This window comes from Canis lupus, chromosome 1 (genome assembly GCF_048164855.1).
Source record: "Canis lupus baileyi chromosome 1, mCanLup2.hap1, whole genome shotgun sequence".
In the NCBI taxonomy this organism is placed as follows: domain Eukaryota; kingdom Metazoa; phylum Chordata; class Mammalia; order Carnivora; family Canidae; genus Canis; species Canis lupus.
Window position 1 is genome coordinate 120334256 of NC_132838.1, and position 19873 is coordinate 120354128.

Here is a 19873-nt window from a genome sequence, read left to right on the forward strand (position 1 = left end):
GTGCATTTCTTCTGGGTATGTAACAAAAAGGATGCTAAAGCATGGGTAACTTCAGCTTGGGTACATGCTGTCGAACATTTCCCCAGAATGGTTGTTCAATTTACACCCCACTCAGAGCGTATGAGTGTTCTTGTTGCTCCACGTCCTTGTCAAAATGAAGTACTTTTAGTTTTTTTTCTCAATTTTTCAATCTCGATCGAGATACGTGCAGAGTGGTATCTTGTTGTGGTTGTAACTGGCATTCCCTAGATGACTATGAGGTTGCACACCTTTTCACATGTTTGTCGACCATTTGAATGTCCTCTTCTGAACATGCCTGGCCGTGTGTTCTCCGCCTTATGTTTTTCTTACAGCTTTACACATTTGCTTAAGATTCTATGTTAGTTTTATATGCGACAGGTATCTTCTCCGGATTACTTGTTTTTTCACTCTTCTTCTGGTGTCTTTTGATGAACACAAGTTCTTAGTTTTAATGTAGTAAACTGAGCCTGAAGGTCACGAAGACCCTGTCCCATGTCGTTTTCCATCAGCTTTATTAGCTTGCCTTTTATCTAGATCTACAATCCTCTGAGAATTGCTTCTTGTGGATTGTGTGAGGTAGGCATCAGTTATTTCCCCTAATAAATACCTAGTAGTTACATTACCATCTCCTTATGAATCTGAAGCACCATTTTCCCATAAAGCAGAGATTTCTAAATGCATGGATATGTCATGTTCTCTATCGTGTTCTGTTGATCAATTGATCTGTCCTTGAACCAAGGCCGTGGTGTTTGAGCTACTCTAGCTTTGTAATAATATCTTGATATCCAGTAGAACAAGTTTCTCTTCACTTTATTCTTCAAGGCTATCTTTGTTGTTTGCATTTTCAAATACATTTTGGGATTAGAATGGTAAGTAGAATCCTAAAATGGCCCCATGATCTTGCTTGTGATATTCACACTCTTGTGCAATCTCCTCTCCTTGACCTTTGGCAGGACCCTTGGCCTGTTTCTGATCAATAAAATATAGGTAATGGGGTGTCATCCCCTTGATGAGGACACACACACACACACACACACACACCACGCAGTCCTGCTAGCATCAAGTAGACTCTTCTCTTGGTCTTGAAGAAACAAGCTGCTATTGTGTAGACCAACTCTGGAGAAGAACACGTGGCAGGAAATTAGGCAACTTATAGGAACTTGGGTCTCGATCTTATAACTGCAAGGAAGTAAATTCTTCCAATAACCATACAAGCTTGGAAGAGAACCCCAATGTCCAGAGGAGGACACATCCTGGCCAACACTTTGCATCCTCATGAGACCCTGAGCAATGACCCAGCTAACTTGTGCCTGACCTCCTGATCCACACAAAATGTGAGATTATGAGTGTGTGCTTTTTAAAGCCTCTGAGTTTGTGGTAACTTGTTTTGTAGCATTAGGAAACTAATACAACCGGCTTGTCCGACTTCTAAAACAACAACAGGAAGACTAACTGGGCCGGGATTTTTATTGGGATTGCACTAGACTTATAGTGTTGGGGAAAACTGACATTTCTGAAAAACTGAGTTTCTAATCTATGAACATGAAATATCTCTAGGGCTTATAATGTTTTTAACAATGTATCTTAATTTTTGCTGTAGAGCTCTTCATTTTTTTGGGGAGGGTTAGGTTTATTACAGGGTTTATTACATTTGCTATATACTTTTATTGAGGTTTGTTATAAAGGATGTTTATTAATTTTGTTTTATCTTTGTGATTTATAAAGAAAAACAACTTTTTTTTTATCTTGAATATAGCAATGGTGCTAAGCTCATGTATTGATTTTTACCTATTTATAGATTCTTTTGGATTTTATATATCCACAACTTTTTACTTTCTTTCCAATTCATGTATTTTTTATTTCTCTTTCTTGATTCATTGTCAATTTCAAAAGGAAGCTTTTTGGTGTTCTATCTTTGGAAGCTGGTTCTTCCACCCCATCTTGCTGAGTGCTGGGCAGCAACCCTTGATCACTCTCTGGGCCTCTGTTTCCCATTGGTCATAGCTTAGTAATTCTTCATTATTTTGTTAGCTTTGTGTTTCCTTAGTTCTTAATTTTTAATGTGCCATCTAGTTTTTCTAGTTGCTGGGGGGACAGAGGATCCAAGCATCTATTCCACCATTATCAAAAGTGGAAGTGTCACAATAATTTTAAAAATGTTTAACACCTTATTGGGGTTTAATTTATAGCTGTAGTGTCTGGAGATTATAAATGTACAAGTCAGTGAGTTTTAGTAAATGTGCAGAGTTGTGCAAAAATAATCGCAATTCAGTTTTAGAACACATCTATTACACATGCCTATTTGCAATCGAGCCTCATTCCCACCTTTCAGTTCCAGACGACCACTGACATGCTATCACATGGATTTGCATTTTCTACAAGATCCATTTATTTTTTTTTTTTTAATTTTTAAAGTAGGCTCCATGCTCAGCATGGAACCCAATGTGAGGCTTGAACTCACGATCCTGAGATCGAGACCTGAGCTGAGCTCAGGCCTTGGACACTTAACTGACTGAGCCACCCAGGCGGCCCTCTAAAAAGTCCATTTAAATGGAATCGTACCATTTGTAGTCTTTTGCATTTGGTGTTTTTCATCTCATCATAATGATGTTGAGGTTCATTGGTGTTGTTCTATGTAATGATTTGTGGTTTTCAGTGCACAGGTTTGGTAGTAATATAGTTCTTATACACAGATCTTTCACTTTGTTTATTCCTGAGTATTTGTGCTGATACTATTATGAATGAAAGTGTTTTTTATTTTATTTTTGGGTTATTTATTGCTAGCAAATAGAAATACAATTGATTTTGTATATTGATCTTGTATCTTGTGACTTTGGGGAACTATTCGTTTAGTTCTAGTTGCTTCTAATGTTTCTTAGAAAGAGATTTACTTCATTCTTTCCAATCCATATGCATTTCATTTTCTGTTCTTGCTTTATTGCATTGGCTAGTCTGCTGCAATGGTGAGTAGAAGTAACAGCAGACATCTTTGCCTTATTCCAGCTCTTGGGAGAAATCATGAGCATCTATGAAAAACCTATAGCTCTTTATCAGGTTGAGGAAGTTTCCTTCTATTCCTGATTTGTTGACAGTTATTATCATAAATGGATGTGGATTTTGTCAAATTGAGGAAACTGTGTGGGTTAATGGTCCTTGATTCTATTAGTATTGTGTATTATGTTAATTGATTTTCAGATATTAAGCCAGTCTTGTGTTCCTAGGATAAATGCCATTTAAAATTTTGTATAATAATCCTTCAAAAATATAGCTGGGTTAAATAAAGATTAATTAATATTAATTAACTTTCACCAATACTTTTTTTCCTACTTTCACTAGTAATATTGATCTTTAGGTTTTTTTCCTTGTGATTTTTTTCCCTGACTTTGATATCAAGGTAATACTGGCCTCAAAGAATGAGTTGGAAATGTTTCCCTTTCCTCTAATTTTTGCAAGAGTTTGTGTAAGTTGATATTGTTTCTCCAATATTGATATAATTTATTAATGCAGCCATCTGGGTCCAATCTTTTCTTTGTGAGATATTTAAATTATTAATTCATTGTATATACTTGTTACAGTTCTATTTAGATTTTCTGTTTCTTCTTTAATTTTGGTAATTTGTGTCTGTCTTAAAAATTTGTTCATTTTTTTCTAAGTTGTTTAACTTTGTTGGCATAAAGTTGTTGATAGTCTCTAATCCTTTTAATATTTGTAGGTTTGGTAGTTATGAAACCTCTTTCACTTTTGTTTGGTAGTGTGTGTATTATCTCTTTTTTGATTGCCCTGTCTTGATAAAGGTTTATCAAATGTGTTAATCTTTTCAAAGAACCAGCTTTTTGTTTCATTGATTCTTCTATATTGTTTTTCTGTTTCCCTTTTCATTCATGTCTGCTCTAACATTTATTATTTTCTTTATTTTTCTTGCTTTGGGTTAATTTGCCCTTCTTTTCTAGTTTCTTAAGGTAGAAACTTTGAGTATTTATTTGAGGTCTTTCTTCTCTTTATTTTTTATTTTTTAAAAGGTTTTATTTGTTTATTTGAAAGAGAGAGAGGGGGGAGATAGAGAGAGAGAGAGAGAGAGAGAGAATGAGAAGGGGGGAGAGGCAGAAGGAGAAGCAGACTCTCCACCAAGCAGGGAGCCTAAAGTGGGGCTCGATCCCAGGACCCTGGGATCATGACCTGAGTAGAAGGCAGATGCTAAACCAACTGAGCCACCAAGATGCCCTTCTTTCTTCTCTTTAATATGAACTTTTAATGCTGGAAAATTTACACTAAGTGCTTAACTTCTTGCATCCCACACATTTTCATAGCATTATTGAAAAATAAATGACATGTAAAAAACTGCACATATTTAAAACACAATTTTATTTTATTTTTTTACAAATTTTGACATTTGTAAAAATATCCAAGGATTGCACTCAAAATAATAAACATTTCTATCACCTTCAAAAATTTAGTGGTCCTTTTAATCCATCCATTCATTCTTCCTTGCTGCTTCCAATTTTAAAATATGTTTTGTTATCATTCTCATTCAGAATATATTCTGATTACCCTTCTGGTTTCTTCTTTGAGCCATCAGTTATTTAGTAGTGTGTTGTTAAATTTCTAAATTTTCAAGATTTCTTTCTGCTTTTAATTTCAAATTTAATTCCACTGTGGTCAGAGAATATCCTTCAAATGATTCAGGTCTCTTTAAATCACTAAGGCCTATATTATGGCCAGATATCATTAAACCTGGAGAATGTTCTGCATGTACTCCAAAAGAATGTATCCTTCTGTTGTAGGAGTGTTCTATCCATGTCAGATCAATATAGTTGATAGATTGCTCAAATGGTTTATTATCTTTATTGATTTTTCTGTCTAGTTATTCTATTATTTAGAGTGAATTATCAAAATCTCCAACTATTATTATTGAATTCTGTTTCTTATTTCAGTCCTGTCAGGTTTTTCTTCTTGGTTCTGGGGTTCCATTATTAGGTTTATACACATTTACAACTTTTATACTTTTCTGATGTGTTACACCATTTTGAAATATCTCTTGTTCTCTAGAAAAATTTCTTAAAAGTGATTTTGTCTGAATTAACATAGCCATTCTAACTATATTAATCTTTACATGTTATACCTTTCATTATCCTTTTACTTTGATATGTTTGTAGTTTTGAGTCTAAAGTAGGTCTCTCATAGATAGAATATACTGGAATCTTGCTTTAAAAAAATCTAATGAGATAATCTCTGCCTTTTTTGTAGAATTTAGTCCTTTCATATTAATATGATTATTGATGTAGCTGGATTTACATCTGCCATTTTGCTGTTAGTTTTCAGTATGTCTTATTTATATTTTTGTCCCTCCTTTATTGCATTATTTTGTGTTCAATTAGCATTTTAGTGTATCATTTTTATTCTTCTATTTTTTATTTATTTATTTATTTATTTTTTAAAAATATTTATTTTATTTATTTATGATAGACATAGAGAGAGAGAGGCAGAGGAGGAGGGAGAAGCAGGCTCCAGGCCGGGAGCCCGACGCGGGACTCGATCCCGGGACTCCAGGATTGCGCCCTGGGCCAAAGGCAGGCGCCAAACCGCTGAGCCACCCAGGGATCCCCTTCTTCTATTTTTTAAACATGATTTTTTTTCATAGTGACTTCTCTATGGATTTAAAATACACATAATGAGATACCACTATTTTAGGCTAATATCGACCTTATTGAAGTAAAATATAGCCACTTTGCTTCAGTATTGCTCCTTCCTTTCCCCCTCCTTTCTAGCATTATTGTCGTATATGTCTATATGTGTTATAAGCCCAATGATATGATTTTATAATTACCCTTGCAATCTTATATTATTGGAAGAAACAAAGAGAAGAGAAAATTTAAAAAAATGTATATTTAAGCAGTCCTTTATGTTTATCCACATATTTAGTACTTTTGGACTCTGCATTTCTTCCTGTGGATTTGAGTTCCTATCTGGTGTCATTTCCTTTCATGTTGAAGAAATTCTTTTAGCATTTCTAGTATGGCAGGTTGGCTATAACAAACTTTCTTAGTACTTATCTAGGAATATATTTAGTTTGCTTTTATTTTTGAAGAATTATTTTGCTGGATATAGAATTATTGATTAACAACTTTAATTTTCCCCTTACACTTTAAATATGTCATTCCACTGCCTTCTGTCTTTAATTGTTTTGGGTGCGAAGTCCACTGTTAATCATATTATTCCTCTGTACATACTGAGACATCCCGCTCTTGATGCTTTCAAGACTTTTTGTTTGTCTTTCATCTGGCTTAATACAATATATTTATCTTATATTTGGCATAAGCTTCTTGCACCTGTAGACTGATGTTTTCCACCAAATTTTGGAATTCTGTGGCTTTTTTGGAACTTTTTGGAATTTATTTCTTTGAGTATTCTTTTTTTTTCTGTATCTCTCTCTTCTCAAATTTGGGATTCCCATTATATATGTGTTGGTATGCTTGATGTTATCCTACAAATCTTTACATCTCTGTTTATTAAAAAAAAATCTTTCTCTATTCTTCATGTTGGCTGAGTTCTATTTTGCTATTTTCAAGTTTACTGAGTTTTTATTCTGACATCTCAGATATTGATATTGAGGCCATTTAGTGAATATTCATTTTGATTATTATATTTTTCCCTCTAGAATTTTCATTTTTATTTATTTTTATTAAAAATTTTTTTATTGGAGTTCAATTTGCCAACATATAGCATAACACCCAGTGCTCATCCCTTCAAGTGCCCCCCTCAGTGCCCGCCACCCAGTCACCCCCACCCCCGCCCACCTCCCTTTCCACCACCCCTTGTTCGTTTCTCAGAATTAGGAGTCTCTCATGTTCTGTCTCCCTTTATGATATTTCCCAAGTGGGAAATATCATAAAGGGAGACAGAACATTTTTATTCTGTTATTTTTAAATTTTATACTCTCTATGTTCTTTCCTCTTTGGAGTCACTGTCATTGTATTTTCCTTTAATTCATCAATTTTTTTTATTGAGGTGATATTCACATACATAAAATTAATATTTTAAAGTATATAATTCAGTGGCATTTGGTACACTCACAATGTGGTTCTAAAATATTTAATCACTCCAAAAAGAAATTTTGTATCCATTAAACAGATGCTTCCAATTCCCCCTTCCTCTAGTCCCTGGAAACTATCAATCTGTATTATGTTTCTATTAATTTACCTATTCTTGGAATTTCATATAAATGCAAAACTATGCAATATTTTGTGTCCGGTTTCTTTTGCTGAGCATGCTTTTGAGGCTCATCTACATTATATTTCATTTCTCTTTATGGCTGAGTGATATTTCATTGTGTGTATATATCACGACTTATTTAGCCATTCATTCATTGGTAGACATTTGGGTTGTTTCCATCTTTTTCTTATCATGAGTATTATTACTATGACCACGCATGTATGTGTTTCTGTTTGTGTATGTGTTTTCAACTCTTTGGGGTATATTCCTAACAGTGGAAAATGCTGGGTCATATGGCAATTCTATGTGTAGCCTTTTTTTAAAAGATTTTATTTATTTATTCCTGAGACACACAGAGAGAGAGGCAGAGACACAGGCAGAGGGAGAAGCAGGCTCCATGCAGGGAGCCCGATGTGGGACTCGATCCTGGGTCTCCAGGATCATGCCCTGAGCTGAAGGCAGTGCTAAACCACTGAGCCACCCAGGCTGCCCTATGTATAGTTTTTTTGGGAATCACCAACATATTTTCCACAGTGGCTATACCATACTACTTTACGAATACAGTACCCCACTACCCTAAATTATGCAGTCACATTTCACACATTTGGGAAAATCATAGAGGTCAACATGAAGAGTGCAATGGGTAAGTTTGCCCCAGGAAACCCACCCTCCTGATCATGGTATCTCCACTGCCAGGTAAGTGTCTCTCTAATTTGTTGTTGCTGTTGTTCATACTTTTGGTGTCCTATCTAAGAATTCATTGCCAGGTCCAAGATCATGAAGACTTGCCCTTATGTTTTCTTCTAAGGTTTTTATGGTTTTGCTCTTATTTAGTTTCCTGGTTCATTTTGAGTTAATAATTTGCAAATGGTGGTGTGAAACAGCAGTTTTTCTTTAATTCTTTAAACACAGTATTCTTTAATTCTTTGAACATGTTTATTATAATAGCTGCTGTGAAGTCTCTGTCTGCTAATTCCAAATCCAACATCTGGGCCAAGTCAGCATTAGTTTATAATGATTCCTCCCCCCGCCCCCCCGAGTATAGTTCATACTTTCCTATTTCTCTGTGTGTTGCAATTTTTTTTTAAATTGAAAACTGGACGTGTAAAAAATATATTGTAGCAACTCTGGATTGGGGTGTTTTTCCTGAAGGGTCTTTTTCCTGAGCTTAATCTGTAGGATTTGTCTTCTATATATGTGTAGCTAAAAGTATTTGCTTAGTTTTTAAATTCTTATTTTTATTTTATTTTTTTAGCTTGGCTTCTTAAGAGTTTCCACTGTATCTGCATAGATCTGTAATGAGATGATGATTGGGAAGATGTTGTGCACATATGTCTTGGGCTCTTCCACGAACCACATTCTGCTGATTGATTTGTACTTAGCTTGTGGGGTACAGTCTATGTTTAGGCAATTTTTAATTTTGCCTTAAGGTTTATTTTAATTTCTTCTGGGTTCTTTTGAGACTTACCTGCACTTGCCAGAGTTTCTCTGGGTAGCCATGGATGTGTGAGTAGCTTATTTAGCTCTTCTAATATCTCCCCATTAAATTTCTGGCTGTTTCACCATTCACATCAAGTGTGGCTGCAACCTCACATTTATAAATCTATGGGATCTCTTTCATTAATTTTCTTCTGAGTTTGCACTTTTATTGAGAGTACCACCAGGTACAGGATTGTCTTCCACTCCAAAACAGGTCAAGCCCCTTTGGCAGTAGAGATGATGTTTTTTAATAGCTAGCTTTGCCCTGACAAAATTATGGAGCCAACCAATGTAGGGAAGTGGAGAGGTGAAGCCCTAGGAAGAAAACCATAGACTCCCACTGACTCTAACTTCTAGGAGTTTTTCATGCATAACCACTTCCAATTAGTCATTTACCTTTGGTCACTTCCCAGAATCCTTAAATGTTTGTATTTGATTCAGTTTTATGTTTGTTTTATGGGACAAAAGGTGGCTGATCTCTTTTCTTCATTATGGCTGGAAGTCTCCCTACCATGATTTTTGTTTTTAGGTTTGATTTGTTCATTTTCACATAGTCAAATATTCAGTGGTTTCCCTAGTGTCCTACTTAGGATTTATTTATCCCAAGATTACATTGTAATTAACAGAAATTTTATTCTACAATATCATGGCTTAATTTTCCATTCAAATTTTTAGTTATTTAAAATTTATTTGTTTCTTTGTAAAGAGGTAGGGCTCTAGCTTATTTTTTTCTCTTTGTTCTTAGCTAGTTAGCTGTCCCATCCCATTTTGAAAATAATCTCTTTTTTTTCCTGCTGATCTGAAAAACAACTGTTTGAGTATTTGAGTGATATGTTTGCTTACTTGACTTTTTATTCCATTCAATCCATTTGTTCTGTTTTTACTCATCACTGAGAATGCCACGGTTTTAATTATTATACCTTTAGAACAGAGTCTAACATAAAGTGTGACGAGACCCTCCCTCCTGCCTCCTACATTTCGAATCACATGGTGGATTTGCATTTTTCACACCACAAAGTTAGCATGCATTCCTTCACTCCTGCATCCAGTCTTTCATCCCACAGATGTTTTGTGAGCTTGTGCTGCACAAGGCACCTGAGAAGGGGCCAGGCAATGCAGTGGCTGGGGGTGTGATGGCAAGCCATGCCATCTTGGTCTCCACCTTGCTGGGATCTGCATTCTAGCATGGAGGCAGGGAAAAAAGCAAACAGACAAATTAATAAAATCACTGAAAATGACAACCCTGACTATGAAGCAAACAATCAAGGTGGTGAGGCAGAGAATAGCAGAGGGAGCCTGTGTTAGCTGGTGTGGTTGAAAGAGTTCTGTTTGATGGTAAGTCAAAGCCTGCAGGTAGGCAGCATCCATGCAGCTAAACATTGCTTTTTGTTTCCAAACACTTGTCCATTTGTCCCAACACCATTCATCCTAAAATTCATCATTTTCCCACGTGGGTGGGAGGAAATAGTCCGTGCAAAAAGGATAGCACATGCAGGCATACCCTGCCGTGGAAAGGTAGCCCGAGGAGCTGAGAGAAAGCCTGCGTGGCCTGTACCTAGCACACAGGAGGGCTTGGCAAGGGGCAAGAGGTAAGGAGGCAACAGTTCTTGCCAGGCCTTGTAGACCAGAGATGGGCATTTGGAATGAGTTCTTCAGGCAGTGGGAAGCCCCTTCAGGGTCGTCTGCAGGACAGGAAGGCGTTATGTTTTCAGAAGACGTCTCCTGTTGTGGTGTGGAGAAACTCCTGGAGAAGCCAAGTGGGGGGAGGCGGAACACAAGTTGGCAAGCGTTTGCCTGGTCGGGGAGGGCTGCTGGTGGTGGTGGCGGTCCAAACTGGAGTGAAGGCGGGGCGGTGGCCGGGGCATGGGTAGCGGGTCCTGCTGATGGCCCAGACCTGGGGCAGATGGAAAGGCAGGTGAAGAGCCCGGGGACAGTTCTGTCCACCTACAGCTTCTGGAAGCGGGCCTTTAGCTATAAACTGGAGAAGGACCCCGAAGGAATTTCTGCGTGGGTGGGCTGCCCCTTTCGCAGGTGGCTTCCACCCTGAGCCCAGAGCAGAAGCTGTGAGTGACTCGGGGGACGGTTGACGCGGGGACGGGGCGCACTCCGTTGGGGATCCGGCGGCGTGGCCGGTGAGGGAGTGACTCTGAGCCTCCCCGTCAGCATCGCGCACCAGGACTGGGAAGACCAAGAGCGCAACTGAAAAGCCAATCAGTGTGAGAGGAGGATGTAAACAATTGACAGAATGTTATGGGCTGAACGGAAATGTCAGGGTATTAAAGTGGGTGTCTGAGAAAACAGAAAGTTGCAATCTGAGATGATGAATAAGCCACTGACAGTTGTCACAGAATGTGTGAGAGCATGTGTGAGCGAGGGGAGGCAGCGCTGCACCCGGGGTGGCAGGCAGCGGTGGGCATGGCACCCAGCCAGGGATGGAGTGAGATGCTGGCCCACGGGGCCCTGGCGCCGCCGCCACCTCCACAGCCAGTATTGAGGTTGGCCTCCCCGGCTGCGAGCGGAGCTCCGTCAGGGTGGTGTGCCAGGTGGCCCCGAGATTCCCGCTGCCCCGGGCGGGTGCCCCGCGGAACCCCCCCCCCCGGGAACCTAGGGGAGACGCGCGACTCTGATGGGGCTCATGGCAAAGGTGAAAGGATTTCGCAGATGCAAAGGGAGGTCCCAGGGGCGTCGGCTTCGAGGTGCATCAAGAGGGCGACGATCCTGGGTGGGCCTCACCTAATCAGGCAAACGCTCTAAAAGAGAAGAAGCCGGGGCCTTGAAGCAGCAGAGATCCTGTGGGTCTTGGAGAAGCAGCTGCTGCGCTGCAGCAGGGGCCTGTGGGGGGTCTGGGAGCCGGGGGCCTCCTTCCTGCCACCGCAGGGAACTGGGTTCGGCTTCCACCCGGGGAGCTCAGAGAGGGCCCCTGGGCCTCAGCGGCGATCAGACCCCCCGGCCAACATCTTGATTGCAGCCCAAGTGAGACCCTCAGCAGGAGACTCCCCTGAGCTGTGCCCGATGCCCGACCCAGGGAACCTTCGAGCTAACAAACGGCTGCCTTAATTGCTGAGTTTGCACTAGTGTGTGTACAGCAATACTCACGCAGGCCTGTTCGATGTGGCGTCCTAGCGCCGGGCACACGGCCTGTCCGCGTAGTGTCCAGCGCGAGTCTGTCTGCTGAGTCGGTGGACGGGCAGGTGCTGGACAGACGGGGAGCTGTGTTGCTGCCGAAAACCACGGGGGTCGTGCGTGTACCTCCGCAGTCCGTGGGGTTCAGGCCGCCTGCGGGCTCGGGGAGGCCCACGACGGAGGGGTTCCTGACCCCAGCACGGCCCCAGGTTTCCACCGTGTGGGTCCCGGGTCACCGGCTGGAGTGAGCGTGTGCGCAGCGGTGCTAGACTCTGTGGGGTGCGGAGGTCGGCAAGGCCCCGGGCTCATCTCCGAGGGAGGCACCAGGCGGCTTAGGGCTTGGACGCTTCATCTCCAGGTGTGGCGACGGGGCCCAAGCCTGGGAGGCCTGGGGCGGGCGCGGGGCACAGTGGCGCGGGGCAGGGGTATAAGCCTGATGGGCCAGCGGCTGGATGGAATCGTCTGGAGGCTTCCCCGTGCCTTGGAATAGAGCCCGCCCGGCCCAGGTACCCACCGGCCCGACATGCACCCCCAGGCCTCAGGTGCGCACCTCCTTTTCTCCCACCCGCCGCGGCCCTGGCGCCGCTCTGGCCACACTGGCCTTCCTCTCCGCCCCCCAGCATGCGGGTCCCCCTGCCCGGCCGCCCCCTCTGCCCGCATGCTCCGCTCCGGCCCCTCTGGCAGGTGGCCCCTTGCATCTCACGTCCCCGGAGAGGCCTTTGCACACTCGTGTCTGAAGACACGCCTGCCGCCTGCGCGCTCACCCCGGGACACTCTGTATCACATCAACGGGTTTGTGTCCCGCACGACGTTTGTCACTGGCTGAGACGATCGGGCTTGCTCCTGTGTGTGGCTGCTTCCCGGCGGGGTCACCTGCTAAGAACGGGAGCCGGGAGCTGGTCTTGCCTGCCGCCGTGCTCCCGCGTGCTCCCGTGTGCCCCGGGCCGGCAGGTGCTCGCATAGCTCCCTGTAAGGGAGGGGTTGGCCTCTTGTCTTCGTTTCTCTGCCTCTAAGCAGCTTGGCCTGTCCTGGATGACCTAAAGACAGAGCTCTCCGGTGGACACATTTTCAGAAGTGGCCTGTGCTCGGGGCGCTGGCCGGCTCGGGCGGCTAAGCGCGGACTCTGGATTGCAGCTCAGGTCATGATCTCAGGGGCGTGAGATTCAGCCCCGTGTGGGGCTCCGCGCTCAGCGTGGATTCTTTCTCTCCCTCCCCCTCTGCACCCCCCACCCCACTGCTGCTTTCTAAAAGAAAAAAAAAACAAAGAAAAAGCAGACTGTGGCCATCAGTTTAGAGAGGACTGGATGAAGTCTGCACATTAGCAGCAGGGCAGAGGGGGGTGGAGCAGCGGGGACCAGCCCGCATGCCCCCGGCCGGAACGGAGTCCCCAGCTCCCGGGGAGACCCTGGGGAAACCGGCGTGAACCCCCTCTGGCTACCACCTTCGTATGAGATGATCTCAGATTCTCAGAGAGCTGAACATGTTTTGCCAACAGGATTTAATACCCTAAGGTTATAGGACAACCGATGGTTTGCATAGTGACCCGGAGTTTATGGCCCAGCAGGTTTGAACCTAAAGAAGAGCTCCCCTCTTGCCGTCTGGGGGTTCGGGGAGCAACAAGGTGAAGTGGGACAAGGGATAAAACGTTTCAAAATCCTTGTGATTGAAAACCCTCAGGATTGCACCTGTTGCTGACCGTGTCGGTCCCTCACTGGGCCAAGAGCCCTCAGTGGAGGGGCCCCTGGGGGGCTCAGCCTTGAGCATCTGCCTTCGGCTCAGGGGGTGACCCCGGGGTCCCGGGATCGAGTCCCGCGTTGGGCTCCCTGCTTCTCCCTCTGCCTGTGCCTGTGTCTCTGCCTCTCTCTCTCTGTGTCTCTCATGAATAAACAAATAAAATCTTTAAAAAAGAATTAAGGAAAAAAAAAAAAGAGCCCCCAGAGGAATGTTCTCGGATGGTCCCAGGGAAGGCAATGTTTTACATCGAGTCAAATACACGAGGCATGTGCTCTGCGTATTTTCGTGACCAGATACGTTCTGCAGGAAGCAGGAGTGACTCTGGACGTCTCCAGGAGGGAGAGGGTTAATACGGGGGCGGGGGGTCGTGCCTCTAAAACGCACAGATGGGCGGGAAGAATGATGGTCGGTGCTGGGCTCCGCTGCCCGGGAGCCGTGACTGTGCTGGGGACCACGGGCAGCACCTGCAGGTGCCTCCAGCACACAGCCCGGTGCTCCGCAGGCTGCCACCAAAGTTCCACCGCTGTCAGAGGGCCAGTGACCAGGCCTCGGCCTCCTAAATGCTGGGCGAGTTCTCCCTGGCAGCCTCCAGGAGGTTCCAGAAAATGTCCTTGCTAGCTGCTGCGACACAGCGGAGGGCAGAGAGCGGGGGATCCTGGAGCTGTGCTGCTAAGGGACAGTGTGGGGTGCAGGCCCGGCGTGGGCTTTGCCACAGAGCAAGCGGGTCACCCCGTCATCCTTAGGCTCACGGATTATGGAGCACCCCTTCCTTTCGCTGGTCTCGTAACCACGGGAGATGGATGCTGGGGACCCCACTGAGACGGCGAGGAGCTCGGGAGGGCACGTGATCCCTGTAAGCATAGAGCAGATGCCCTGGCTGCAGTTTCCTTGGCCCCCTAGAGCCTCCTCTGTCACAGCAGGAGGAGAGGAGGCCGCAGTCACAGAAGGGGTGATGAGGCGGTGCCACCAAGACCCGTGTCCAAGTGGGGACTGCAGGCCAGGGGCCAGGGGCCAGGTAGGGCTGTGTGGCACCCGGGGAGATCCAGGGCAAGTGGGACGGCTCGTGGGACAGCCTGTGACGTTTCAGAGGCATGCTGTCCAGCGGGGGGTGTGTGTGCACCTGTGTGCACGTGCCTGTGTGCACATTTTAAGTAAAATAATATGCAGAGTTGAAATAAAGGGAGTTTTTTTTTTTTTTTTAGGATTTTATTTATTTATTCATGAGACACAGAGAGAGAGAGAGGCAGAGACACAGGCAGAGGGAGAAGCAGGCTCCTTGCGGGGAGCCCGATGGAGGACTCGATCCCAGGACCCCAGGGTCATGACCTGGGCTGAAGGCAGTGCTCAACCCCTGAGCCCCCCAGGTGCCCCTAAAGGGAGGTTTTGATCCTGGTGGCCAAGCCCCATCCTTCAGCAAAGAGGCCTGTTCCTGCGAATCAGCCTCTTCTGCTAGTCGGCTCCCGGTCCGGGTCCACCCGCTTCTGGGGGCGCGGACGCGTGTGCAGGAGGCGGCCGAGTTCCAGCCAGGTCCTCACCGCACGGCCCCGGCTTCCACACAGCGCAGGCCCCCTGACCTAACGAAGCCCCCGAGGGGCCGGGGCCACTGGGAATACTTCAAATCTGAGTTCAGGTTGGCTCAGCGATGGCAGCTGGCTTTCTCCTTGCCCAGGACACGCAAGCTTGAGTTTGTGCTTTCCGTCCAGAGGCTGGGGCCGGGCCAGGTGCAGGGAAGCCCAGACCATGGGGTGGGGGTGGGGTCCTTGGGGGGGAAGGCTGATGTGGGGGCCGAGGTGAACCTGGAGGGCCCTCCCTTGGGGTCTCAAAGGGACTTCCAGGGTGTCTTTCCTTCTTCTCAAATTGCAGTTCCTGAGCATGGGGCTGCGTGTAGACAAAAGAGAATCTTTGTGTCCGAGGGTCCAAAGCCTTGTCCCGGATTCTGGGGGCCCTTGCATGCCAATTTGACTCTTCGGGATGGAAAAGGTGGTCAGACAGACTGACCGACCGACCAATCCACCCTGGCCCTGGCACCCCAGGCTCCTCCCCTTGTGGGTGCAGCCCGTTCCGGGGGCAAAAAGGGAATCTTGAAGCCAGAGCCCATGGCTCCTACTGCAATGCTGAACTTTATCATCTTGTGATTTCTTTTTTTTTTTAAGTCACGCAGAGTTTGCATGGTGTTTATTAATAGCTACGTCTGCTTTAGTGTGAAAGAGGGAGTTTGAGGCTGATGACATCACGCAGAGTGAACTCGAGGAAGACATGCGCCCCTCACGCCGTGGCTCGTGCTGTGCCCGTCTCCCGGCTCGGCGCGGCCGCAACCCCGTGGGACTAGTCCTGAGACTGGTCGGAGGGACTCTGCGGAGAGGGCCCTGGCCCGGCCTCCCGGCCTCCCTCCGCGGCAGCCTGGCACTCAGGCTCTGGCTGGGGTCTTCAGGGGAGCAGCTGAGCTGTCAGGGTTCCCCAGAGAAGCAGAACCAGCAGGCTCCTGGAGGCCCGGGAACAGGTGACCTTCTGCCACCCGGGCTGCCGGGCAAGAGGCCTCTCTGCCACCCGGGCAGCGGTCAGCCTTCCCGTTGCGGTCAGGCCTTGAGCGGGTTGGATGGGGCCCACCCACGCTCCGGAGTGCCACCTGCTTTACTCGAGCTGTTGACTCAGATGCTAAGCTCAAGCACCCAAGCACCCTCTCTGAGTCCCACCAAATATCTGGGCGCCCTGGGGCCCAGGCAGTTTGGCGAAGATGAACCCTCCCAGCCGTGCTTTGGGCAGGAATGAGGTGTCAGGGCTTTTCTCTGCTTGGCCCTTGGGTTTTCCTCTACTGGGAGCCAGAGCCTCAGCCTCTCCTCTGGAGGGAGGCGGTGAGGTGCCATTCAGGGAGGTAGACTCTAAGGCACCCACCTGACCTGGCGGGTGACGGCACAGGCGTGTAAGGATGAAGCGGAAGGACTTACCTGGTTTCTTCTCTGTCCAGGTGGGTCAGGGCCTCGCCTGTCCCAGGATCTGAGCCTGGGGTCGGGGCTCACTGTGCAGAGCCTGATGCCAACTGCCCTGCAAGCCCTGAGGACTCTTGTCTCTCACCACCAACAGCAAGCCATGCCCACCCCGACCCTGAGCCCCGTCTTCTCCCACCCGCCTTAGGCCTGGCTGGCTCTGAGGCCTTGGCCGACCACCCCCGACCCCCTCTGTGGACCATGTGCCCACACCAGACCCTCGTGAGCTCCGGGGGCTGAGACGTGGCTGCACCTGCAGCTGGGCCTGGTCCACACAGGGCAGGAACGGGGTTCGGGGGCCCAGCCTGAGTAGCCAAGTACCTGAGTCACGGTGCAGCGGACTAAACCTAATCACACAGGTTCTGTCTTTCTTTTTTTTTTGGCCTTCTCTCCGGCAAGAGGAGAAAATGTTTCTTCCAGCCTCGACGGGTGAGCTTCCAGCCACACACAGAGCTGGGTTTTCGATTGCTCCTCACACTTCATATAGCAGCTGGTTGGGGATTAAAGCAGCTTCCATTTAGATAAGTAAACAACAACAACAACAAGTCAGAAAATTAATAACCCGAAAGATACACTCATTTTGTTATATTGTTTCTGAAACAAAACAAGGCACAGGCTGTGGACAAGCCAGGCCTGGGGGACAGAAGGTGGACAAGCCCCGTGAGGGCGAGCTGGGCTGTCCCCGGGGCAGGTGCAGAGGCGGCGGAGGAGAGGCTGATCGCTGGGCCTGGGGAGGGACCCCAGCTCAGCAGCTCCCCCTGCCCGAGCCGGTGGGCGGGGGTGCCGGTCCAGGCCTGGGCCAGGCTGGGCCAGGCCTCCCTGGTGGTGGTGGAGCCAGCTTTCTGGCCGGCCGGCCGTGACCTCGTTCTACCCCAGGGCTGCTTTCCCCTCCCTGTGGCCCCTCCGAAGTCCATCTTGCTCAGAGTCCTCCTGAGGGTCTCAGCCCCTTCCCACCTGTGTTCCTGGCTCCGTTTCCCAGGCCCATGTCCTGCCTGGGGTGCACCGGCACCGTTCACCAGCGCACCCTGGGCGCCGCCGGGGCCTGTGAGCAGCAGTCCACACGTATCGGCTCCTGTAATCCTCACGGCAGCCCCGCCAGGTGGGTGCTGGTGAGGTTCCCCTCGCTTTACAGATGAGGACAGGGAGGCCCAGAGGGTGCCCAGCGGGGCGGAGCTCCAGACCCCAGCATCAGGCTCTGGTTACAGACTGCCAGCGACCCGGTCAGGGACGGAGGCCTGAAACAAATATAAATAACAATAAATTTATGATGAGGGAACTATCCAAACAGGACTAAAAGCACGGAGGTACATTTGGGGCACCCGAGTGGCTCAGTCGGTTAAGTGTCTGACCCTTGATTTCAGCTCAGCTCATGATCTCGGGGCTGTGAGATCGAGCGCCGCACCGGGCTCTGAACGGGCAGTAGAACTCGTTAACATGTGGGTGGCTCCACGGTTAAGAGAACCAAGCTAGGGGTCCCCCGGGCCCCAGGGTGAATTCAGCAGGTTTGGGGTGAACCCACAAATTCTCACGTCCTGAGGGTCCCCGGTGGTGCCGCTGCTTCCGTTCCGGGGCTGCGCTTTGAGAACCGCTGCTGTGGGCAACGCAAGACGCGAGGCCAGCGCGTCAACAGTGAGTTCTGACCCTAAGGATACGTTGGCCTCACGTCTTGCGTTGCCCACAGCGGCGGCTGTCAAAGCGCGGCCCCACACCTGCTGAGTGAGAAACTCGGGGGCTGGAGGTGCAACAAGCCCTCTGCGTGAGAGCTAGGGAGTCAGCAGCCCACGAGAAGCCAAGCGTACCCCTCTGCCCACCCCGAGGAGCCTCTCTGCCCGGCCCCAGGGGCTCTGAGTCGGGAAAGGGGTGGTGGGGAGAGCCCTGAGCAGCTGGGGCTCTGTGGCTGGGCGGCCACGAGGGAGGGTGTCAGTGGAGAACATCCCTGTGGGCTGTGGGGTCCACGTATCTGCCACTGAGCCGCCTTGGTGTTGTGTTTCCTTTTTCTTTTTTTTTTTTAATAAAGATTTTATGTATTTATTCAATAGAGACACACAGAGAGAGGCAGAGACACAGGCAGAGGGAGAGGCAGGCTCCCTATGGGAAGCCCGATGCGGGACTCGATCCCAGGACCCCGGGGTCATGCCCTGAACCGCCCAGGTGCCCCTGAATGTCCTTTCCTCTGGTCAGTGGTGGGCTCCACAGACCAGGCTGTGCTCCCTGTTGTGCTCCCTCCCTGCCATCGCACAGACGCCAAGCCGAGGCGACGGGCCAGGGCTGACCGTGATGCACACGGCGGCACCCCCACCAGAAAATACGGGTGCGGTATGGCGTGGGGTGTTGTGGACACGTACCTCGGGGATGGGGGTGTGGGGTCCCGAAGGTTCCAGGCTCTAAGCGCCAGGACCAGCGAGTGAAGTCGGAGCGTGTCGAGGAGGTACGCGGTCATCTTGGTTTGGTTCTTCCCATTTTTTTTTCTCAGATACATTTTTTTGTTTTCTTTTTGGAATGACTTTAGGTGTGCAGATGAGTCTCGAAGCTGATACACGGCGTCCTCACACGCCCCTCACCTGGTGCCCCTGAACGTCAGCGACTGCCCTTCCCAGGCCACGTTTGTCAGAACCGAGACACCAGCCTGCATCCGATACCAGTGCTCAAGTCCCAATTTTGTCGCGATTCCACCAGTTTGTCCCACTAACATCCTTTTGTGTGTGTGTTGGGGGAGGCCGCTCTAGGATCCCATAGTCAATGTGGTCGTCGTGTCTCCTGTTTCCCGTGACTTGACCATCTCGATGGATCCCAGCCAGGTATGTACAATGTTCTTCCTCCTTCTGATAGAAGCAACAGCAGGTCTAGAAAAACTACTCCGACAGGTGGGATATTTCCAAGAGGAGCTTCCTAATTTTTAAATGTCCCTGGTTTATAGATGCCGGTGACGACTATTGGTCACGAGGCCCCATTTGCATCAAGTCTCTGGGAACGCCAGAGGTGGTACGTCCACGGTCGTCGGTGGAGCTCTGCAATACACCTAAAATCAAGCATGTTAATCTGTGATTTTTAGAATTTCAGTTTTAGGCGTTTATATTATTATTATTTTAAGATCTTAATTCTAGGGGATCCCTGGGTGGCTCAGCAGTTTAGCGCCTGCCTTTGGCCCAGGGCGCGATCCTGGAGACCCGAGATCGAGTCCTACGTCGGGCTCGCGGTGCATGGAGCCTGCTTCTCCCTCTGCCTGTGTCTCTGCCTCTCTCTCTCTCTCTCTCTCTATGTCTATCATAAATAAATGAATATATCTAGAAAAAAAATCTTAAAAAAAAAGATCTTAATTCTAG

The 19873-nt window shown here is 47.5% G+C and overlaps 1 long non-coding RNA gene and 1 other non-coding gene across 3 annotated transcripts in view; one reads left to right on the top strand and one right to left on the bottom strand.

Annotated features, from left to right (window-relative positions):
- Nucleotides 1-19873, top strand: part of LOC140608044 (uncharacterized) — a 317427-nt gene that overhangs the window by 262492 nt on the left and 35062 nt on the right. For both annotated transcript variants that reach the window (XR_012010001.1, XR_012010000.1), the window contains exon 4: nt 19060-19348. This is a non-coding gene — a long non-coding RNA (uncharacterized lncRNA). The remainder of the gene's footprint in view (nt 1-19059; nt 19349-19873) is intronic.
- LOC140608890 (U1 spliceosomal RNA) lies at nt 7774-7934 on the bottom strand. The gene has a single exon (XR_012010875.1). It is a non-coding gene; the product is annotated as a U1 spliceosomal RNA (small nuclear RNA).